The 24,712-nt window shown below is 43.0% G+C and overlaps 1 protein-coding gene across 8 annotated transcripts in view; it reads left to right on the forward strand.

The window, feature by feature from the left end:
- Positions 1-24,712, forward strand: part of Mapk8 (mitogen-activated protein kinase 8) — an 85,960-nt gene that overhangs the window by 4,725 nt on the left and 56,523 nt on the right. For 2 of the 8 annotated variants that reach the window (XM_063233756.1, XM_063233759.1), the window contains exons 2-3: positions 14,029-14,113; positions 23,636-23,781. The exons of 4 other annotated variants lie outside the window; for them this stretch is intronic. The gene's annotated coding sequence lies outside the window, so the exon portion shown is untranslated. The remainder of the gene's footprint in view (positions 1-14,028; positions 14,114-23,635; positions 23,782-24,712) is intronic. 2 more of the 8 variants (XM_063233757.1, XM_063233760.1) reach the window with 1 other exon arrangement.

The raw sequence follows: 24,712 nt of genomic DNA on the forward strand, positions 1-24,712 counted from the left end.
TCCGCATCTAAGGAGGTACGGGACTTAACCTTGCTAGGGCTGTAAAATGTGTTTGACTTGTCAAGTGGTATCAGCAGTAGCACTTCACCTGGGAGGGCTGTGAGGGCTCAAGTGCGGGGACAGGTGTGCCTCATGCTAGACAGATGCACTCAGGACGTTTAGTTACTGTCTCGCTGATTTCTAACTTGGGACAAATGCTAAGTGCCCAGTAAGTTTAAAATCATTTTGATGTGCAGTTTATGTTCTGATTCTTCAGAACACACCAGTTTGTTCCTCTGCATCTCTGGCAGGGGTCAAGGGGTTATTACAATTTGATCATCTCATCTCATCTGAATTGATTGAAGTTATTTCTGCTAACATTTGGGCACCGTAATCCTCTCAGCCTTAACATTTGGAACTGTTCCAGAAACATAATTGAGAGGACAGTGTTCCTATGTTGTCTGACACAACTTGGTCTCTCTCTTTCTCTCTCTCTCTCTCTCTCTCTCTCTCTCTCTCTCTTTACCCTTTCCCCCAGCAGAGAATTGCCCAAGCCTTCCTAGGTTTGTTTTGATAGGTATCTGAAGGAGTGGACTTCAGGAGCCTGGAATAGCTTTCTTATGTAACTCATTTGAAGAACATGGAATGCTGTTGTATTTTTGCATGTGTTTTATTTTGTTCTTTGGTACAAGGAGTCAAACCCGCTGCCTCGTGCCTGCTGTTGCTAGGCAGTCACCGAGCACAGAGCTACATCCCTACCAGATCACATCCTTTAATTTTAATTTGATTCAGATTTTGTCAAAGAACTGCTCTTTAGCCACAACAGTTCATTAAGCGTTTTTCAGAATTTCTAAGTTTTGGGTTGATTTCTCTGGTACACTTCTTCATCTTTCTTGAGGATAGGAACTATGATGACATAGATTTTCACGTTGCACTGTACGTTGAGAAACCACACTGCCACTCAGGGCAATGACATGGGAAACTGACCTCTACCCTGAAATCTAAGTCAGTCTGTAGGGTCAGTGGTCAGTTTGTAACTCCATGGGAGGGAGGGACAGATGTAAATGCGAGGTGTCTAGCCAGGAAGCAAATATTGTTAGTCATTTCACTAGGAATTTCTTTTGCCACTGAGATGGTGGGGGGATTTCCAAACCTTAGCATCTCTTGCCCTGCTTTTAAAAATAACAATTTGAACACTAAATCTGCTGGAAGACAAAGTAGGTAGAAACCTTGAAGACACAGGGGTAGGCAGAGAGTTCATGAACAAAAGTCAAACTGCATGGAAAATACTTCCCAGAATCAACAACTGGGACCTTACTAAGAAGTTTTTGCATGTCAGAAGAAATCTCCAATAGAGTGAAAAGAAAACCCACAAATTGGGAAAATATCTTAGCCAACTGTGCCTCAGACAAAAAACTTCTATCTAGAAAATACAAAGAATTTTTAAAAACCAGCCCCCCAAAATTTAAAAACTCAATTCAAAAATGGGCATCTGAGATGAATACACACTTCTCAGATGAAGAAATACAAATGGCAAATAAATATATGAAAAAAATGTTCAGCATCATTGGTCATTAGAGAAATGCAAATTAAAATAACAATGAGATTCTATCTCACTCCAGAAAGAATGGCCAGGATAAAGAAAACTACCAACAACACATGCTGGAGAGGCTGCGGAGAGAAAAAGGAACTCTCCTGCACTGTTGGTGGGAGTGTAGACTGGTGCAACCACTGTGGAAATCCGAGTGGAGATTCCTCAAAAAGCTAGGATTAGAGATTCCATTTGACCCAGCTCTCTTGCTTCTAGGCATATTGCCAGAAGAACTAAAGCTATCATAGCACAGTGATCTATGTGCACCCATGTTTATAGCAACACAGTTTGTAATAGCCAGATCTTGGAAACAGCCCACATGCCTTTCAAGTGAAGAATGGATAAAAAAGATGTGCTATTTTTATACAATGGAGTACTACTCAGCTATAAGAAAGGTTGCATGGAGGCTTTTATAGGTAAATAGACACAACTTGAGACCAAACTCATAAGTGAAATAAATCAACTCGCTTGTGTAAATACTGTGTTGTGTTCCTAGTATAAGAAACTGAAAGTGAATAAGATCCAAAATCTATAATAAATATTGTGTAAGGGAAAGGAAACTGCTCAAAGGGGAAAAGTAAATGGGATAAGGGAAGAGGGAAAGAAAAAGGATGTAAATTTGTATACATCTATGTAAGGTAGTTAAGATGACTATACTACTAATTCTATTAGTTCTTGGAAAAGAACAGCTGATACTCATGATTAGATCAGTTTTACAGGTCTATATCTGGTAATCTAAGCAACTCTTAATGATAACTATGTAGTATTACAACCATTGTTAAAATCTTGTCGTCTTGTTTTGAAAGTCTCTATTATTGTGTTGAATTGGCTCTTGTAGTTTCTTTTGCTTATTTTTTTTTTTGTGTCTTTTTTCTCTTTAAAAAAAGTAACAGGTTGATAGACTGCAGAAAGCAGGATGTCTTTTCTAAATTCTTGTTGTGCTCAGTTATCTGTTATGGTGAAGTTGTTTATTATAGCCCAGGCTGGCCCTGAACTCAGCGCTGTTCCTGCCTCAGCCTCTGGAGTGCTGGGATTACAGGCATGCACTGCCAGCCTGGTACAAGAAGGAGAGGGTGACAGAAGGCTGCTCAGGTGACCCACTGGAGACTCAGCCTTGTTGGGAGCTTGGAAGCTTGGCTAGGTTTGTGCTGAGAGCACTTTGTGTTTAGTCTTTGTCTAGCAAGGGGGAGTACAGGCTTCACTGGTGCTTGGTGCTGAGATACCCCCAGTCTGTCACCCCATATTTCTTAGGTGTAAACACAAAAGAACAGCCGCACACCCCTCCCCTTGGTTGGCAGGTGGCATCAGAAACATGGGGAATTGCTGTTGGTTAGAAGCTGTTAGGGGATAGAAAATGGCCACTCCTAGCCTTGGTCCAGGACGGGTGGCTTGTGCCTCAGATGCAGCTCGGGTCAGCGGAAGTTGAGATGAAGGAGAGCTCCTGCCAGGTCCCCTGCGACTCGAGAGAGGATCCCTTTTCCAGTCAGCTGCAGCTGTGTAGTCTCTCGGGTAAAACCCTCGGTCTAGCTGTATTTCAGGAATTTTCTTTTTTTTTTTTTGGCAATTGTAGATAGGATGATGTATCCGTTGTATTACCCCAGATCGCTAATAGGGGCAGTAATACTCTGCAATCAAACAGCAGTAATTCTGTATTGAAAACATAAGAAGTGTATCAGATGGGAAATGGGATGGATAGAGATTATAAAGCCTTTTTTCTTTTGGCCAGTTTCTGTCAGAGTTAGCTGCCAAATACGTTTGTACTGCACTTACTTTAAAACCACTTAGTGTTTTGAGTGGCTTTCGGTCTGCTCCTCGCGCAGCACCTGAGCCGGCAGGACCTGTGTAAGCCGTGCGCTGCCCTCCCCACGCCCGCTGTCCCAGCCATCCACACTGCCCATTGCATGTGTTCTCCGTGTACCTCGGAGATTGTTTTCTGTTGTAGACTGTAAAAAGCATGCTTCCTTCTCCTCCCTCCTGTTGCTCTTTAAACATGTTCATCTTAATCTGTGTGGGCCCATATGACAAATACTGTAGCCTTGGGAGCTTGAACAGCAGAAAGGTGTTTTTCACGGTTTTGGAAGCAGGGTTACTCAAGACCAGGATACTGACCAACTTGGTTACATGGAGGGGGCCCCTCAGTTCCCAGCTCAGTTCCCTAGCAGATCCCCCTGCCCACTCCCTGTATCCTCACATGGCCATGGGGATCTCTGGTGTCTTCCTCCTCTTACTTGGACACTAATCCCATCATGGGCCCCACCCTTGCGATGTCCTGGAAACCCTGTTACCTCCTAAAGCTGGCATCTCCGAATACTGTCACCCTGGATATGAGAGTGTCAACATCACATGGGGGAGGGCACAAACATTCGGTTCTTAACGGTGTTACACGGATGGAGTATTCAGCTAACCATCCCCTTGTTACGTGTGTTAGGTTGTTCTCCGAAGCCACAGTGCGGTGGGTTACTGTGTGTGCACCATTTCACATTTCCAGAGGTGAGTTGCCGGGGCAGAGCGGTGCGCGTCTCTGGTTTTGCTGTACATTCTAAAGTGTAGCCTGACAGGACTGTGCAGCTTACATTCTTCTAGCACTAAACACAAGACAGACAGACTGTGATTCTTTCCTGTTTGCCATTATGAACGAGATAGATTGAACATCTCTTAAGGGCTAATTGTATTTTGTTTTTCTGGTAACAATTGCCATCTTGCTGATTTTCTTGTTGCTTTGTTCCTGTTCTTAAGTTGTAGTGTTTATTTTACATGAGAATTAGTTCTGTGGTATTTTTGGAGATCTCTCCCCAATTTGCCTTTCCTGCTGTAAGATGATCTGGATGGACTCAGCCTTTTTTTTCCCCACCAAATGATCATCCAGTTGTGTTAACATTATTTAATAAGCAGTCCTTGTTGGTCTTACTTTTTAAAAATACCATCTTTATTACTTACCAAATTTTCATACCATTTCTGTCCCATTAACCTTCCTGTTTTGGGGGAACTAAGCCATCCTGTTTGATTATTGCAGTTTATACTGTGCTTTCTGTTAGGGCTACTTCCATTTGACTTTTTAAGATTTTTTTTTGTCTTCTAGTCTTTCAGATTTGTTTTTTTTGTTCTTTGTTATATGTTTTTTGGGTTTTTTGAAGACAGGGTCTTGCTGTGCAGTTCAGGCTGGCCTTAGCAAATTTTGTAGCCCAGGCTGTTCTCGAAATTGCAACAATTCTCCTGCTTCAGCCTCCCAAGTGCTGGGATTATAGGCATGCACCACTACGCCCAGTTTATCTTGTTTATTTTGTATGAACTTCTAGAATCGGTCCATCTAGTCTAGTTCATATACCTTCTCTGCCAGTCTTTTTGTCATTTCTGAAGAGATCCCCGTTTTTTCCATTATTGGAGTAAACTTTACATACAGTGAAGCTGCACTTACACAGTAGCTTAACAAACATGTGCTGGTGTCTAAGTACAGGTCAAGGCATAGAACATTTCCCTCACTGAGTTCTCCATTTGTCCCTGAACTGTGATTGACTTCAACTAATAGATTCAGTTTGGCATTAGAATTTTTTGAAGTTATATGAGAACTAACAGTTTATGATATTGTGGAAATCTTATGTGTGTGTTCGTATGTTTTTTAGTACCCAAGCATTTTAAAGTTTTTTCCTTTGTTTTCTGTGTTTAAGTTTTTTGTGTCACTCCTTTTCTTACTGTTGAAAATACATCCTTTCCATCTTTTTAAACTCTCTCTATAAGAAAGCTATTTATTTTATGTATTAGTTAATAGTTCCTATATTACTATAAGCCCCCCTTTTTTACCTTTTAAATATAAATCATGCCACCTTTTTTGTTTCTTTTAATTTTTACCTCCTCTCCCCAATTCTGTACTCCTGTTTTTTCTTTTTAAGATATTGATAGAAGTTATTTAAGAAGTTCCCATTTTCCTTCTGTGATATGTGAAGCAGGAACTATAATATCCACATATTTGAACAATAGTATCTCTGTATCTAATATTCCATATATTAAAAGATGTGGTGTAGTCAGGGTTTGCAAGGGAAGCAACTTAATACAGGACACATAATATATAGGATTATTTTATAATATTCACCCAAAAAGTCAAATGCAAAAGAATGTGGAAGATCTGTCCATATACCAGAGACCCAAAGGATCAAGCTGAAGGCCTGGGTCCCACAGCAGTGTCCTGCATGAGTCCAGAAGACCAAAATCCCATGCTAATGTCCTCCATGAGTCCAGCTGAAGGCCAAGAGCCTCTGACAATGTCCTATGCAAGTCTGTACGGAGGATCTGCACTGGGAAGGCCCAAAGGTCAGTGGTGGGAGCTAGAAAGTCTGCCCCAGCGGAGTGAAGGAGCCGTGCCAGCGAGCAAGGGGTCTGCAGTGGGGCCAGCAGGCGACGCTCAAGGTAAGACTGCAGCCACCTTCAGCAATAGCAAGATCCCAAGCTCCTCCGATGAAGAGAACAGCTGAGTTCATATCAGAAAAACCGGCGTGACGAGCTCCTCCAGGAAAACCAGAGCCATCTTGCCCTCCAGTTCTCCTTTGTGCTGTGGGCAGCAGTCCTCTAGTGGGCTTCCTTGCACGCCAGCACCGTGCTGATTCAGTTCAGCTGGGTGTCATGAGGTGTTCGTTAGTTAATCCACCACATGGGTGATAGTTACTGTTATTAGAGCTAAGATCATTAGGCAGATCTAATTATTAGAATTATTAGAATAGTGTGACATTTTCTCTCTAAAGCCAGTGGGAATACATTTGAAATGAATTGTCTTAAATGGACAAGTTGGTGATCACTTGATATAGAATGAATGTAGGATTACTAATTAATTTCCTTGTGTCTTACTTGATAACATGTTTAGACTGCTTTCTACAGCAGCAGAATCTAGAGACAGTTTCCAGAAATATAGCATACTCCTGCCAGGTAGCATTCAACTAAGAGGTCAAGATCTAGAGAAGCAAGTGAGTATGAACCAGAAGGTGCTAATGCTCAGAAAATGATCTTGACAAAAATCAGCAAGTCAGAAAAACATGGCGCCGACTTGGCCCAGGGTTTGAGGTAGTTTATGAAATAATGTGTACTTGGTTGAAGATACTTGGTTGCCATTTAGTGGCAATCTCATTGATTTATAGAGATTACATAGCTTCTTTTCTCTTTCCTCTTCCCTCTGCCCCCTAAAAAAGCTAAAGCAGTTTACTACTCAAGGACCCCCAAATTGTGGAGGAAAGTGGGAGGAAAGGAAAATTAGAACCCGGGGAAAACAGGACCCCAGACCATCCTGGTGACGTGACGCCTACCACATAGTGCTTCCTCACGCTGCAGGCGCTGTTCTCATGTCCTACATGTGTGACCCTAGGCACTGGTATTCCCATTTTGTAGATGACGAAACAGGCACAAAGAGGTTGTGTGGGAAGCTGCTGGTTATCTTGATGAGCAGTTTTATTACAGTGATAAGAAAGCCAAATTGAAGTTGGTTAAAAAGCAGTGAACGCAGTGTTTTTTAGAGAGTGGGAAGAGAGCAAGTGCAGACATGGTGGACGTAGACAACCTTTTCAAGGTGCTTTCAAAGTGGGTGGGTGGAGGAGGACGCGGGGTCTAGACAGCGAGAACAGGAGAGCGGACAGGACACGGCTGCAGCTGCGGGAGGAGAGGGAGCCCTGTTAGGAGAGGAGTCCTTCCGGGCGGTTTTCTTCCTGGCTTGCATCCCTCTGGCTGGTTTTCTCAGTGATACAGGAGGTTCACATGCACCGACGATGGGGCGGGAATGTGGGGGGTTTGAAGCAGCTTGCCAGGAAGTGTTGGTTATTCATTTAAGGCCTGCAACCTTGAATTTAAAGTGGTATCAGTCTGCCTTTGTGATTGTTTGCAGCATCCTTTAACTGATTAGATAAGAGTACAGATAGGGCGGGCAGTTGAATTTATTCAGAGCTAAGTTTGCCAGGGTTATCAGTCAGCATGGTCCAGAGGAACAAAGCCCGTAGGAGATACAGATGGATAGACTGCCTGAAATTTCAAGGAATTGTGAGGCTTCCAAGTCTGGAATCTGTTGGCAAGGAGGCAGGAAACTCTTGGACCAAGCTAGTGCTGTGCTGTTGAGGCAGAATTTCATTTTTCCTCTGGGAACCCTGTTTTCACTCTCAAAGACTTTCATCTGCTTGCAGATTAAGGCCTGACCACATTATCATTATCGGGGATAATCGTCTTTTTGTGCTTAAAGTCGGTTCATAGATTTGATTTTCTTTCTTTTTGGTACCAGGGATTGAGCTCACGACCTCGTGCTTGCCAGCCAGGCGCTTATGCTGCTTAGTTACATCCCGGGCCCTAATTCATGGATATTAACTACATGTACAAAACATCAAAGCGTCACTGGGTTTGTGTCCAATATAATGACTGCACACTGCAGGGTTGCCAGGCTGGCACACAGAGCTAAATGTATATTAGGCCAGTTAGAGGGGAAGGTGGGCAAGGGGAGGGAGAGCCTAAAGGGCATGCTTCGGGACATGGTAGGGGACTGGTGGCACCATGGTAGTGTGGTTTCACTTGGGATTGTCACAGGCAGGTGGAGGGGAGTAAGGGAACCTGCAGGGTTGAGTGTCGTGATGGGAGGGGGTGCCTGAAAGAGAGATTTCACGAGGGTCCCAGTTCCTGTGTTGCTAGTGCCCTGGACAATGCCCTGGACGCTGTTGTGCATGGACTGCTGAGGTGCAAGTGAAGGACAGATCTGTGGGTGTGCGATGACCAAGGAGTTAGAATCAGGCTGGGAGGAAGCTGGGGTTGGGGTAGCCTGGGGTCCCTGACACCCCACTGCCTCCCCCAAATGGAGGAAGGGAGGGAATGACAATAATTAAAATGCTCTGTCTACATGAGAGGTGAAGCCAGCAAGTGGTGATGGGAGTAAAGACATGTGCTGTGACCCAGGAGCTGGTGTCCTAAGGGGTGAGGGGGAATTGGGAGGAGCATGGGTGGCAATGGAAAACACCATGTGGTGCGAGTGACCGTCTGCTGTTTACGAATTAGCAAGTTCCGAAGACCAAGTAAAGCAGCCAAGAGGGATGAAGAGCTGGGTACGGTGGGGGTGGGCGGAGCATTGTGGACTGGCAGTCGAGGAGGGTTGCGCTCTTCCCGGGACTGGTCTCTATAGTACGGGAGACTTGTTACTGGTTTTAGTGTTGCTGAACTGTGTAGCAGTGTTTCAGATTGCTGGGCATGACCCATTGGTGTTTTGGAGCATGAATTTAGGAGATGAGCTTGTGTTGTATCTTGAAGTGAAATTAAGTAGAGTGTACCACAGTTAGTAAGCTCAGTGTTCTTTAATAGTTTGTTGTGGAATAATTCATGTACCAATACGGTTCACCAGTGTGAAGTGTGCAGTTCAAGGCCTTTTCAGTACTGAGCATTTATGTAGCCATCCCCACAGTTTTAACTTTCGAGTACGTCTGTCCTCCAGAAAGACACCTCAGGTGCGTTGTCACTCACCCTTGCACCCCCAGCAGCCGCTACTCTTCTCTTCTCATGGACTTGACTATGTGGCTAGCTCATGTTAATCATATCGCATAGTGTTCGTCTCTGTGACTGGCGGGTTGCTGTAGCGGAAGGTTTCCGGAACCCGTTCATCATATGACAGGCATCGGTGCGCTGTCCTTCTATGGCCTACTGTGCCATGGTCCCAGTCCACACTTTATTTGTGCAGTCTTCAAGCGATGACCATTTGGATTGTTTCCACTTTTTGGCTCCTGTAAGTATCGCTGTCATACACGTTCATGCACCAGTTTGAAGTGTTGCACCTTTTCACTTGTAGTTACACACCTGGAAGTGGACTGCTGGGTCATACGGGTAATTCCAGGTTAGCATTTTGAGGGACTACGAAACTGCTGCCCAAACCGGTGGTGCTGTCTCACACTCCGACCAGCACCGTGCAAAGGTTCACATGTGAATGTGCGCCTCACGCATGTTCTTATGTCTTGAGCTGTATTGACTTGCATTTCTCCAACAGATGGTGATGCCGAGCGTCTTATGTGGATAATTGGCCATTTGTACGTCTTCCTGGGAGAAGCGTTTATTTGGAGTCTTTGCCTACGGTATCAGTCAGGGTTTATTAGAGAAACATGTAACACAAGATACACAAATGTATGAGAATCACAAGATTGACTGGGGATGGCAGCCACAGAGTTGGATGGGGCCGTGCAGAGGGTGTCTGCGTGCTGGAGGCTGAAGGGTCCAGCCCAGAGTCCGGTGCTTAACTGCAGTGTCCCGTGTAAGTCTATATCAGGGGGCCAGTGGGTCTGCCGAAGAATCCGCCATGGAAGGCTGAAGAATCCCAGGTGGAAGCCCGGAGATGCTGTCCAAACTGAAGAGGAAAACCAGCTGAGCGGAAGACCCCACAGTCGGCCCTTGGTTTGCCTTTTGCTGTATGCAGGCTGCTTCCCCAGGGCAGCCGTAGCACTCACACCATCTCCATGCCTCCTCTTGCACAGGGGAGGATGTTAGAGAGTAGGGCCCCTGGCCCTGCCGGGCGTTTGCACTTCTGACCTTCTCGGGTTAGCACAGTGAGTCTGTCATTACACCAGTTTACAGTTTCGTCTCTCTATGAAGTTGGAAGAATTGTTCGTTTTACATACACGTCCTTGGGCAGAGGTGTGATTATACGTCTTTTATCCTGTTTTGGGGGTGTCCTTTTACTCTTTTAGTGACAGTGTTTCAAGTGTCTGTGTTTATCTGTTAATCTATTTTATCTATCTTTGGTGGTGTTTTTGGTAGCTTATGTAAGAAACGGTTGGCTAACTCAGAAGTCGCCACAGTCCTATGATTTTTTTTCAAGTTTAATTGATTTAGCCTTTTCAGCTAAGTGTATACACAATGCATTTTGTGTTTCTGTGTGTATGTATGAGGGGATAAAAGGGGTCAGACTTCTTTCTTTCACATCTGAATACAGTTATCCTAGCACTATTTATTGAAAAATACTATTAATGGTCTTAGTATTCTCATTTTTTAAAAAAAAAGTTTATTCCTTAATTCTTGATTCTATTTTCATGTCAGCCGTATTGCACTGATTACTGGACCTCAGAATTTTTTTTTTTTTAAGAAATTGTTTCTTTTTTTTCTTTCTTTTATTTAAAGAAAGACAAAACAAAATAGGTAGAAATAATAAATATGTTCAGAGAAAAAAATGAACAGTAAGAATTCACTAGTTGATGTTTATATATTGTCACTTTACAAATAGTTGTTCAAGATATAAAAATGGAACATGTAAAGTGGGAATTCAAACAGCGAGACCGCAAACAGTTCTGTTCAACTGTCCAACAAAAACTTAGTAACATGGTTGTCAATCCTTTACACTTAAACATACATGCAGTTATCCATATCTTCATTTATGTTTAGGTTAAACAAACTAAAGCAGGTTAAAATCATTCTGAACAAAGAATAATAGTATTACTGGATTTCACATCATGACACTCAATGATCACCACTGGGTACTGTAGTGTCTTTTTTTTAAATTTAATTTAAAGAAAGATTAAACAAAACAGAAAACAGGTAGAAATAATACATAATTTCAAAGAAAAAAATAAACAGTAAGAAATCACTAGTTGATGATTGCAGATTGTCTTCTTACAAATAGTTATTCAAGATACTAAAGTGGAGCTTATAAAGTAGGGATTCAAAAGTGAGATTGCAACCAGTTCTGTTCAACTATCCAACAAAAACTTAGAAAGAAATATGATTATCAGTCCTATACACTTAAACATACATGCAGTTATCCATTTCTTCAATTATGTTGAGATTAAATAAACCCAAGCAGGCTAATATAACTCTGAACAAAGAATAATACTATTGCTGGGTTTCACATTATGACACTCCAGCATCAGCACTGGGTATTTTAGTGTCTCTTTTTCTTCAGAGTATCTGTTCATTTCATCATGTGTCATATGATCAGTTCTCATAAACTGTTTATGGATTCTACACATGCATGAGTCTTAACATGTCTTTCTATCCTTTCTGTATTAGAGGGAGAAACAAAACAAAGCAAGGCAAAACAAAACATTCCTATAAACACATGAAAAGAAATAAACATATAAGGCCATTGTACGAATTGTTCTACAAGAGTTCCTGTGTTATCTCTTGTTATCTCCAATAGAATTGGCTATATCGTCAGACATAGTATAATTGAATATGTCAGTACGTAACAGTATTAATAAAAACACAACTTTGTATATAGTATAGAACTTCAAAAACCGGCAGTTATCAAATCAGAATGTGTATCATTGAGTCTTGTCATCTTCAGTGTAGTTGCCTATATTCTCAGATGTGATGCTATCAATTATATCACTTTTGAATGAAATCTTCTCTGCCTCATTTCTGTTATGCTCTTTTTTTGCCATCAGTTGTCTGCTTATCTTCTTCATTGTGTTTTCTGCTCCATTCATTGAGGCCTCTCTGCCACTGTTCCTGGATTCCTAGTACTTTTATCTCTCCCTAGAATGCCCTGGAGTATTCTCTGTAGAGTTGGATTGGTGGTTGCAAATTTCCCAAGTTCCTCTTTGTCTTGGAAGCATCTTGTTTCTCCATTAATTTGTAGAGACAGTTTAGCAGGGTATATCAATCTGGGATGGAGGTTATTTTCTTTCAGGGCTTGGAATATTTTGCTCCAGGCTCTTCTTGACTTGATGGTTTGTGTCGAGAAGTCTGCCGTTATTCTGACGGGCCTTCCTCTGTAGGTTATCTGTTTCTTGTCTCTAACAGCTTTTAATATTTTAAAAGCATGGAGCACGGAGGCGGCGGTGGTGGCGGACTTTGTGCCACCTCCCCTACGGGTCGGTGGCCACAGCGGGGTCAGGGGCAGGGGCGGCCAGTGGGTCACTCCCCGGAGGGTGGCGACAGGTCTCCCCAGCGGAGGTGCCGCAGGCAGCAGCTGGAGCGCGGTGGTGTGGGGATCATTCAGGTTGCTGTGATGTGCACTGCATTTCTTTGCGTCACCGTTCTTATATTGAATTTCTGGGACCTTGATTATTATATGCCTGGATGTAGCTCTGTTTTGGTTGTAGGTGGCTGAAGTTCTGTATGTCTCGTATATCAGAATATTATTTCCTTATGTTTGGGAAGTTGTCCTTAATTATTTCTGTGACTAACCTTTATAGTTCCTTTGTTTGTACCCCTGCTTCTTCATTTACATTCTTTATTCTCAAGTTATAGATTCTTTTGTCATCGTCTAGCCTTTGTATTGTTACTGCTTATTTCCTTGTTATTTTTTAAAAGTTTTCCCTTTCATACTCCCACATTGCTAAATTGTCTTCCAGTTTGGATAATCTATCCTTAGTTTCTTTCAAGCTGATTTGCCATCGTTCCATAGAGTTTTTAATTTCCTGGTGATCTCTTTGAATCTGCTTCATGTATTCTATATTTTTTTTTCTATTCTTCACCAAATGGTCCTCTTCTGTATTTGAGTTCCTCCCTTCTTCCATTTGTGTCTGCTTGAGGGGTGCTTAGTATGTCTTTTATTAATCTTCTTATTTGGCTAAATATTTCACTTTTTGAACTGTGAGGTCCTAAATATATCTATGTCCACTGACGCCGTGTCTGATATTGCATGTTTGCTGTTCTCGTTCTCCTTTGTATTTACCTGTCCTGGTCCAATGTTCTCAGGGTTGGGACCTGGGGACTTTTTGTTGTTGCTTCCTCTTCCCATCTTTTTTTGCTTCTTCCAGGAGGCCCCAGTTTCTTTCTTTGTTGAAAGAAACGCACTGTTTCTGAAACGCACTGGCTAGATGACCCTTCCCACTGCAGTGTGCTAGTGAGTTGCAGACAGGGACAACGTATGCTGGCTCCTCCCCTCCGGATTAGTCAAGCGCTGTGGACTGCACTGTATTACTTTGCGTCACCTCCCCTTTGGGTTGCGGCAGCTGGAGCACGGAGGCGGTGGTGGTGGCAAACTTTGCGCCACCTCCCCTACGGGTCGGTGGCCACAGTGGGGTCAGGGCCAGGGGCGGCCAGTAGGTGCTCAGTCACTCCCCGGAGGGCGGCGACAGGTCTCCCCAGCGGCCCAGAGGCGCCGCAGACGGCAGCTGGAGTGCGGCAGTGTGGGGATTAGTCAGGTTGCTGTGACGTGCACTGCATTTCTTTGCGCCGCCTCCCTTCCGGGTCAGTCAACTACTGTGGTCTGCACTGTCAGTCAAACTTCTGAGATTTCACTGGGTTACTGTGGTCAGTGTGCACCATCCCTGTAGGGACTTGATTTCGGATAACCTCTTGGGTCTCAGCCAGGTCACATGATCCAGGCATAGCTCACTCCACCAGTCATGTTCAGGATGGGAACAACTGACGAAGTCACTGCTGCCCCTTGTACTTGCCAGTCCTGCCGGTCCCAGAATGTTGTCCGCCAGAGCCCCCCTATTTATGGAATGGCTCCACTCCTGTCCCTCACCACAGGTTGATGTAGGCACCTTGCCAACTCAGCTCTCCCTTTGGCTCAACAGCCCCCAAATTCAATGTCGGAGCAGCAGGACCTCGGACAGCTTGGCAAATTGCAGTGGGATCTCGGCAACCCGCGAAGGGACCTCGGTAAGCTGCAAAGGGACCTCGGCAAGCTGCGGTGGGACCGGGTTGGGACCTCGGATGGTTGGCAAGTTGCCTTAATTTCTTCTTTGGACGAGAGAATTCATCTCCCTCTGTTTGGGGCTCCCCACTCTGTATTATTTTGAATTCTAAGTTGACTATCTCAGGGAGCCTTTGTAGCCAGCTGTTATCTATCCACCATCTTGCTCCTCCCTCCTAACCATTGGATTTGAAAAGGAGAAACAATATTTTTGCAGCCTCTTCTATCTTCTTGAAAAATGAGAACTGTGAGGGGTTCTGTTTCAGATGGTTTTATCAGCAGTATTTTGGTTGATGTTTTAAGCTCACGGCAGAGTTGTGTCTGAACCTGATCTGTTTTTCATGCCTCCTGCTGCTGCTCATGCAGTGTGTGTCGCGGACCAGTTTAAGGTCACCATATTTCTTTGTTACATCTGGCCACAGGAGCCATTACTGTTTTCAGGTGTTTTGCAGCTGATCACACTTTTTGCCTTTTTATGTGATAGCATTTTCTGTGCTACTCCCAACTTAACTGCCTATAATATAAAATTTAAGCACATGTTCACTGCCACTTGTATGTCATAGATTTAACATTTTGTCCACTTTGCCTCTCCTCTTGCTCTTTCTCAGTAGCTACTTTTCCTTCCTTCCCTTCTTCCCATCCTCCCTTTCTGTTTTTGTGACCCATTCTTATGAATGGTGCATTTGCAAACATCTCCTAAGAATAAAGGTGTTTTCCTGCATGCATCGTATTTAATGGTAAAAAAATCCTTAATACCTAGATTCAGCTATTTCCATTTGTTACTCTAAAGGGTCAGTTTGTGCTTTAGTTAGATACTGTGATCTTCACCTGGCTTCTGTAATTCTTGTGAAAGTATTTTCATGTGTGGACAATTCTCATTACCTAAGTTTACCTGAGCATCACAAAGGGTCCAGTAGATCCACAACCATTCCAGGGTTTGTTAGAAAAAGTTTTCTTTTGATTTTTCTGGTAGAAGTAGCCCAGTACAGTGGCTCATGAGAAACCAGATTTGCAAGTTTTGGAGAATCATCAATTTTCTCATGCATGGATGGTGAAGATGCTCCATTATGGTCCAATACATCCTTTCCTAGTGGGTGGTGTATGTTGATGATGATGATGATGATGACGATTGCTATGAGGATAACAAAAGTGACAATATGGCTTTGATGTTGGCCATGTAAGCCAAAAAATCTGTGACAGTGAAGTGGAGTAAGAATCAACTGATATGGACAGGAAATGTAGACTTCAACTCAGATGGTGAACAAAACAGCAATGTGAGGACATATTTGACCAGTCAGAATGTTCCAAAGTGGCCAGGCCACCAAATGAAACAGTCCTGTGTTAGAGCTAGGTCCAAAAATGCAGTGGAGGTCTTGTCAGGGACAAAAGGTATTAGACAGAAGAGTGGCCCTGCTGTGCAGTGTGGGGAATTGTACAGATGAAAAGCTGCAAGAGACCATGAAATACAGTTAAAACATTCTGTATGTACCAATAGGCATATTCAGAAATGAATGTATTATGACACCTAGCTGACCTGAAACATTCGTGGGTCTGCTGTGCTTTGCACGGATTCCTTATGTTATTACAGGAATGTAAAAGACCTATGGGAAAGCACTGTGTCACAAAGTGGCATAAAAATTTATGCCCTTGTAGACGCAAAGACATTATACTTAGAGTTTAGACATTTATCCTGGAACTCGGCCATCAGGTCCTTATTCATACAGTAATAAACTAAATGATGTTGTGACCAGACTAATGGAGGTATGACACTGGACAGTTGGTTGACCAGTTTCCAGTTAATGTTCCATTGGCTAACAGAGCACAAGTTGACCAGCGCGGGAAATGTAACCAGGAACAAAGGAGAAATTCCAAATCAAATGTTGCATCGAAAAACACAGAATTGTATAGTACAAACTTTGGATTTCAGAAAGATATAACGTTGGCCTCATATATGGCAAAGGAAAACAAAAATGTACTACTGATTTAAAGGTTTCACCAAGATGGAGATATTGATAGGAAACCTCAACAGGGCAGACGCCGAGACGGACTTTCTGTAGCAAAACTGAAGGTGGAGTGGATGTTGCTGGTGAGTTACTCAGCGCCTGTGATGCCGCTTAAAACACGAAGCATGGTCTGTGGCCGTGTTTCACTTGGTCCTGACCGTGTGGCCTGAACAGCTTGATGGTTTACAACGAAAATAGCAAGTGCAAAGTGTCATGGAGAAAGTTTCTTAAGAGGATTGGGATTGGAGCTCATAAGAGATCATTTACAGCGGGGGAAACCCAAAATGTTTCTGCCCGGGGAGGAAAAAAACTGTGAAGCACACTGGTGAGCTGACAGGTGAGCGGGCAGGCACAGCATCACACAGACCTGCAACCACCACAGGAAAACAGCGAGATGCAGCTGTACCCACAGGAGAAGGAGGGACAGGAAAACAAAGCACACGTGCTGGCAGTGCAGGCCGTGCTTGTGCAGGGGACACGCGTTTGTCGTGTGTGCAGACTGCCTTGGATGGGACAGTTGGAGCAAAGCTTATTTCCACGGGAGACTTGTTTGCATTTACCTTGTAGTGTAGTTTACGTAGCTTTTTATTTTCCATGTTATCTTCTGGGTTTGTAAGCAAGTACACAGTGATGTGAAAATATTGTCTAAATGCATAATACATTTCAATAATTTATTTCATTGATACTTTATATTCCTGTTCACTACACATTGTAGAATGTGAGCCTCCTGACAAAACAGCAAGACCCCTGAGATGTCAAGCAGGTCCTCCAGGAAGGCCAGGGAGGCAAAGGCACGCGCTGTGTGTGTGCACAGTGAGTGTGCGTGGAGCTGGCTGGTGCCGTGTGTGTGCTGCCTTCAGTGCGTAGCCAACGTAAAGACTGTTTATTCCTTGTAGGGTGCTATTGGTATTTCATATAGTTCATATGGGAATTCATCTCTGAAGTTCTTTTTTTAGAATTTGTACACTAAAAAATAAAAAAGCAAAAAAAAAGAACTTGTACACCAAAAACCTGTCAGTGTTGAAAATTTTGATTTTTTTAAAAATAAAAAGTAGATATGAAAAACTCAGTACTCTATTTTTGTGATTTTTTTTTCCTGTTAAGTACTCATTGTTTAATATAGTAAGATTTATGAAATTAAAATTCATCAATAGAAGTATTCTAAAAAATAAATGTGAGTGTGACAGACCCATGTTTCTGGACCTTAATGACAAAAAGTAGTCTTATGCTGCAGGTACTATCCTGTAGCACCCTAGGCACTTCGTTTCCTAGAAGCAGGTTGACTTTAAAGTCTGAGTTGTGTTTAACAATTCTTGGCTTTCATGTTCTTATGTACAGTATGTTGATAGGTAAATACAAGGCATCAAGTTGTCTCTCAAAGTTGGATCTTTTAGTTAAGTGGTGTTCATCAGATCTTTGTTAAAAACCCCGTGTCGGCCAGGGTTGGACCGTGGAGCTTCCTGAAGGCAAGATAGGCCTCGGGCTTCCTGCCCTTTAAAGTGCCAGCTCTTTGTTCTTAGCGCCTCTAATAGCGGCAGACAACTCGCTCAGTGTTATAGAAATACATTTTTTATTGTCTCATCATTTCAGTTGCTGTTCCTTCTTTATTTTATTTTTTTGTCTTTTTCCTTTTTTTTTTTTTTTTTGTCTTTTTCATTTTTATCGGTACCAGGGATTGAACTCATGACTGCTTGCTTGCAAGGCAGGTGCTTAGGCCGCTGAGCTAAATCCCCAGCCCCTCTTTTTCCTTTTTATTGGTACCAGGGATCGAACTCATGACTGCCTGCTTGCAAGGCAGGCACTTATGCCACTGAGCTAAATCCCCAGCCCCTCCTTCTTTTTTTAAATTTTATTTTGAAAGTATACAACAGAAGAAGACAGAATAAAGCCAACTAAGATCGTACAGTGAAATTGGTACAGAACTTCACAGCAGGTTACCCTGGTAATAGTAATAGGTATCACAGTATATTTTGGTATCTTTATAATAGTTGTTCTTTCAATCCCGTATCTCAAAATGAGATGAAATATAGAACACTGTAGAACTTATCAAAACAGAATATTGAGTAGAGCAGTACCATTAATCAGAAAAGAGCAAAACAGTAATAAAAATATTTGCCTTCAAAGAGATGGTAGAAGGAAGTCCCCCTTATTTGCTATGGTCAACCTCCCAGGAGATGCTCAGATTTCTGGTTCCCATTTGCTAATGGGTGGGGGGGGGTGTGGAGAAATGGGGTAGGGCAAGTGGGATGTTTGACTCTAGGCCGTGCATCAATCAGTAGGTTCACTATTGCTTAGCAGGGAGGCAGGCTGGTTGTTTGGTTTCACAGCATCCTAAGTTCCAACATGGCGCAGATCTCAGGAGCTGCTGCTAGTTCTCCCCCTGGAAGGGCTGCAGTCTGCCACACTGCCACCGATTACCAGGGAAGGGAGGTGCTTACTTGGCTTCCCAGAGTCCTAAGTTCCAACGTGGTGCGGATCTCAAGAGCTGCTGCTGGTTCTCCCTCTGGAAGGGCTGCTGTCTGCCACACCTAGTTGCTGTTCCTTTTTTTAAAAAACAAGTTTTGTTTTTAAAAGTTTTAGACTCACAGGAAAATGGAGCCTGTCCTCTAACAGAACTCCTGTGTCCCTCATTCTCAGGCTTTCCCTGGCGTCTTACTGTAGTGTGGCACAGGCCTCACCTTCTGTTAACAGAAGCCTACAGTGTCTTCAGCTTTCCCTAGCTTTTATGTAATATCTTTTTTCCTGCTACATTATCCAGGATAGCACATCAACGTTTTCATGTTTCCTTTGGATTTCTTATCTTAATTTCTCAGTCCTTTTTGGTTACAATGGTTTAGATATTTTGTTGAATGCCTTTTTACTGGACTTCAGTGTTGTGGGGTCCCCTCCACTTCATTTTTAGACTAGCCTTTTAAGTTCTGGGAATGAAGATCGTGTAAGTAAAGTTCTATTTTTATCGTCACGAATAAATGACGTAATTTGTAACTGTGAATGTTGACCTTGATCACTTAGCTAGGGTACTGGTGGTCAGATTTTTCCACTGTAAAGTTCCTTTGTCCCTTTCTATACTTTGTAGGTAGAAATGGTGCCAGTGCATAGCTCACACAGAGTAGGGAATTATCCTTCTCTTGGCCCCTACTTGAGCGTAGAGTATCTATGCAGATTACCTGAACTCTTTATATGTGAAGAGATTTTTTTACATTTACTTAGTCAGCCATTTATATTAGTATGGAATCATGGATATTTATTTTATACTTTGGGTTATAATCAAGCGCTCCTCATTCAGAATATTCTGGTTTTTTCCTGCTGGGAACCCTTTAGTTGGCTTCTGTGACCATTTGGATAATTTATAATCCTGGGATAGTTTTTGTTGAGAGTATGTCCTTGTCTTAATCACATTCTGGTCCCTGAGACACAGTAGTTGACGCCTGCAACTTAAAGTTGGAAAGGTTTATTTTGCCTCACAATTTGTAGAGATTTCAGCCCATAGTCCCTGACTCCAGGCCTGACGGCAGGCACCTGGACACAGCAGAGGAGGGCTGCACATGGTGTGGGGGTGAGGATGCAGAGAGAAGGGGAAGGAGTGTAGAGGAAGAAGTTACATCCTCCCAGCTGTGGGCCGGTAACCTGCCTCCTCTAAATCACATTAAACTCACCAGTGTACTGATGGGCATGAGTGTCACGCACCCATGATCCAGTCACCTCCCAAAAGATCCACCTGTGCATGTGTGAGGCTGTAAGGGAAATTTAGGTGTAAACTGTTAATGTCCCAGCCCTGCTTCCCAGAAGACTCATGTGCATCCCTTTATGTAAAATGCATTTGGTCCATTTCTAAGTGTTGCCAAAGACCTAACAATTTCAGCATTGCTAAAAACTTCAAGTTCAAAGTCTCCTCTGAGTCTTAGGGCAAACTTTTAGCTTGCCCTTGTCAGAAATGTTAAACACTTCAACATAGAAGGCCAAAGGGTAAATATTTCTGTTGTAAGTATGGAGGTATGGAATGATAGAAAGCAGGGAGACCAGGACCAGACCACAACCCAGCAGAGCAAACATTAAATCTCTGTCTCCACGTCCAGCACCTGGAGCAGGATGTAAGCTTCAGCCTGAGTGACTTCAGCAACACCCCGCCCACTCCCATAGCTGGGCCACTGCAGCCACCGTGGCTTCTGTCTTGGCTGACTGTATGCACCATGTGCAGTTTTCCTCAGCAGATGGTCATGTTCCCAGCTTTTCCAGCTTCCCAGGTTCTCCACTGCACTTCTTCTTCACTCTCAGAGCTGCACGCATTGTGTTCTCACAGGCAGACTGCCAGGCCTCCCAGGCCTGCTGCTGAGATCTAGGTAAAAGCTCCAGGATTCTGTAATTCTTGCATTATGCATTCCTATAAAACCAGCACCATGTGGCTGACACTAAGGTCTGCTGCCAGCTAGAGCATAGCCAGGCCTTTTGGCATCTTGTCTGTGGTGGCAGGCCTCTAGGCACCTTGATGGCTGAGCGTGGTAAAACCCTGAAATATGCATTCTCTACAGAGTACCCTGGGACTTTTTCAAAGCTAAGTCAAAGGGGAGGAGTGTTGCTATTTCCTTATACGCTCTTAAACTGTTTTCTCTATTCTGATCTAAAGTACTCAGCTTCTTTTTAAGACTAATGTCTTCAGCAGCCAAATTCTCCTGTGCCCCATCTTTGTAGGCATTTTCTTTGTTGCAAATCTGAAAACTTTTAAAGTAGGCCTTGTGCACTTGATTTTGCATATAAATCTGGCTAAAAATTTCCAACAGTGTCCATGCTACAACCCTTATGTTGAGCTGCTTTGAAATTTCCTCTGCCAGATTAAATAGTCCAGAACCCTTAATCTCAGTCTCCTGCAGTCTGAAGACATGAGCAAAATGTAGACCATTTTTCTCCCAGAGTATCACCCACGTGTTCTGAAGTCCAACTCCTGTTTGAAATCCTTGTTCCCATCTGAAACCTTAGTTTGATCTTCACCAGCTGCATTACTGTCAGCATTCTTGTCTTCTGAACTCTCACTAGAATCTGCCATCAAGCTCAGTTCAGCTCATCTCACAGCATTCTTGGGTGGTTTCTCCAGCCACCGTCTCCAAATCTTTCCAAACTCCTCTTGCAGGCTAGTTACAGAGGTGTCTAAACCACAGAGTCAGGTAGCAGTGACCTTATTTCTCTGGTACCAGAGACTCTTTCTGGTCCCTGGGTCACAATACCTGACATCCTTAAAGAGGGAGAAGTTTATTTATTTTGACTCACATTTTTTAGTCCATAGTCCAAGGTAGGACAGCAGGCAGATAGACATGGCAGAGGAGGGCTGCTCACCGTATGGTGGTGGAGGAGCAAAGAACGGAGGTGAAGGGGGGAGTGGTGGGGGAAGTCATTGCCTTCCAGGCCGTCATGGGCCAGCGATCTGCCTCCTCTCATCAGACTCGGCATCCTAAATCCCACTTAGGTGTAAACGTAACAGCGATGAGTGTCATGATCCTGTGATCCTGTCACCTCCCAGAAGCCTTGGGGAGGTGAGTGGATGAGGCCCTGGGAGACATCTAGGTGTAAACCAGAACAGTACGTAAAGCTCATATGATACTGCCTTCTTTCCCAGACCTAGAATGGGTCTCTTCTCCAGGGAGCACTGTGGCTTTTCATCAAACAGTGGTATTCAGAGCAAAGAAATGGATATTTATTTATTTATTATGAGAGATACCTATTCACTTACCTATAGATATAGACATATAGATACATGCACAGACACAAGTGTTTCTGAGTCTTTATTAAGCTGAGCACAAGTTCTCAGCTGTCTTCAGCTCTGACTCATTACCATGTGGATCCTTCTGGTGAACTCCTTAATGATGGGTAATTTCTTCAATAATGAGAAATGTGCCTCCCAACATCGGCCGTCATTTCCTTATTGAGTTCCAGAATAAATGTCCAGTGCCGTCCGATTCATCAGCCCGTCCTCTAGGGGAAACACAGTACTGAGTGGTGAGGGTGTTTCTCCCGGCTGTCGTTTTTCTTTTGTTTGCAGTACTGGGAGTTGATCCCACGGCCTCATCAGTGCTGGACAAGCACTCTACCATGAAGCTGTGTCCTCTCCACATCCCCCCCTTGGTTTTGCTTTATTTGACTCCTCAGAAATTTCTACATAGTCATGACATCTGTAAACACGTTATTTTCTTGCCACCCAGTCCGTTTACTTTTGTTTTGTTGTAATATTTCCAGCATGATGTTGAATACAAGTGGCTGGAGCAGATATGCTTGCTTTCTTCTTGACATTAGAGGGGAAGATTGAAGTTTTCCCAGCGTTGGTTAACTGTAATGTTGGTGGGTTTTTTTCCTGAATATTACTGAATTGAAGTAATTCGCACTTTTTCTGATTTCCTGATAAGTTTCCATCATGAATGGGTGCTAGACATTGTCACCTGCTTTTCCCAAATCTATTGATACGAGCATATGGTTTTTCTTCTTCAGCGTGTTGGTGTAGTAGGCTGCATGAAATGGTTTTTAGAACCAGCCTTGCATCACATTACTTAAGATAAATGATTCTTTTTATACGTTGCTGAATTTGACATGCTAGTATTTTCTGGGCAGAAGTGACAGTAAACCTGTCAGAGCTGTTAATGGTAACAAACGGCTGACGGTGGCAGGTATGCCGTAGGTGACGCACCACCACTGTTACAGAGAATTGATACCATTTTTGTCCATAAATATTAGGTAGAATTCACCAGCAAAATGATTTGGGCCTTGTCCTTTCTCTTAGAATGTTAGTAACTATTGATTTTAGTTTCTTTTAATAGATACTGGCCATTCAGGATTATTATTTTCTTTCATAAGTGTAGGCCAAATATGGATTGCATATTTATTTTTGAGCGAGCTTTAGTAGATTGTGTCTTTCACAGAAATGGTTTGTTTCATCTCAGTTATCAAATTTGTGGTTCATGGTATGCCTTTATCATATTTTTGATGTATTTTGGATCAGTAACGATGACTGCTTTTTTAACATTAGTAAACTGTATATTCTTTCCTTTTTCTTGTTTGGCTGGTTAGAGGTTTATTCATTTTATTTATATTTTTAAATAGTTTTTTTGTTGTTGTTTTGTCTGTTCTTAATTTCATTGCTTCCTCCTCTAATTTTTTCTTCTGTTTGCTCAGGGAGCTGCCATTCACAAATTGTCACAGCTTTGGCCAGTGGGAATTTCTTGAGCTGCCTGCTTTGTCATTTTGATCTGATTTATCTTTGAGGGCTTCTTGAATTTCTGGCAGAAGTGGTAGTCTGTTTCATCCTGTGCCTACCCTGCCACCACCTGGAACACTCCTTTTGAGGAAATTGACTAATGTCTTGATTTTCCGTGAGTGGTCAATTCTTTCATCCAAACTCCAAGCTGGCTTCCTTACACGGGCTCTCTCTCAGTCATTACAGAGAACAAGGACAGCTGAGGCCACCTGCGCCTGCTGGTGTTTCTCGCCTCTTTCTCATTTCAGAAACGTGTTCCCGCTCACCTTGTGTGAGTAGAGCCAGACTCTTGTATGAACATGCTGCAGGTGACCTGTTGGTAGCAGTTTGGAGTTTTGCTGTGTTAAGAGATAGTTGGATGTCAGCTGCTGTATCTTTTTAAGAAGTCTGAAAGGTGAGTATACTGTATTCTGGACTACTTTTTTTTTTTTTTTTGTCTTTTTCGTTTTTATCGGCACCAGGGATCGAACTCACGACTGCCTGCTTTCAAGGTAGGCACTTATGCTGCTGAGCTAAATCCCCAGCCTGGACTACCTTATTTGGCATTTCTGTGCAATTATTTTGTCATTTCTTTTTAGAGTGTTTGAACTTTAGCTTCATGGTTCTTTGCTTGTTTCTCTAATACAAATAGTCTTTTACAGTCCTGTGTAAACACTGTTGCTCTTCTCTCTCATTTTATGGATGGGAGAGGGTGATGTGAGGTTACCCGAGGTCGTACACTTGACGAGGAGTGGTCCTCCAGAGCACGAGTCTGATCCCAGGCTCCTTCTGTCTGCTGGTTAAGTAGACAGTCGTTTGTGATGTGTGTCACGTTCTCTTTTCTCTGTGTGTTCATTACATGTAAGGGGTGTCACGCTTGTTACCAGATGCTTTGGTGTAGCGTTGGAAGCCTTATTTAACCATTAGGATCTTGAGATTCCTAATGGAGAAATTTAGAACCTTGCATTTCATAACTTGATTTAGTGTACTTTCACTGTAATTCTTTTTGGCAAAGAGTCAGACATTTTCTTGAATAATGTTAATGTTTAAAGAGATTGAAACCCCTCCCCCCCAAGCTGGTACTGAACCCAGGGCCTTTGCACTGAGGTACATCCCCACCTGGTTTTATTTTTTTCAGGGCAGATCTAAGTTGCCGAGGTTAGGCTGAAATTTGCAGTCCTCCTGCCTCAGCTTCCCAAAGTAGAGGTGTGTGCCTCCACGTCCGGCTGAGGTCTTTAAAAGTATGTTAAATCTGTTCAGGTGTTGTATTTGTGATGATGTAAGATCAAACAATAAGTAAAAACACTTCATAATGTATAGAGTTCATTGGTGTGTATAGTTACTGT

Source organism: Cavia porcellus, unplaced genomic scaffold (assembly GCF_034190915.1).
Source record: "Cavia porcellus strain 051 isolate PalLab524CR breed Dunkin Hartley unplaced genomic scaffold, mCavPor4.1 scaffold_23, whole genome shotgun sequence".
Taxonomy (NCBI): Eukaryota; Metazoa; Chordata; class Mammalia; order Rodentia; family Caviidae; genus Cavia; species Cavia porcellus.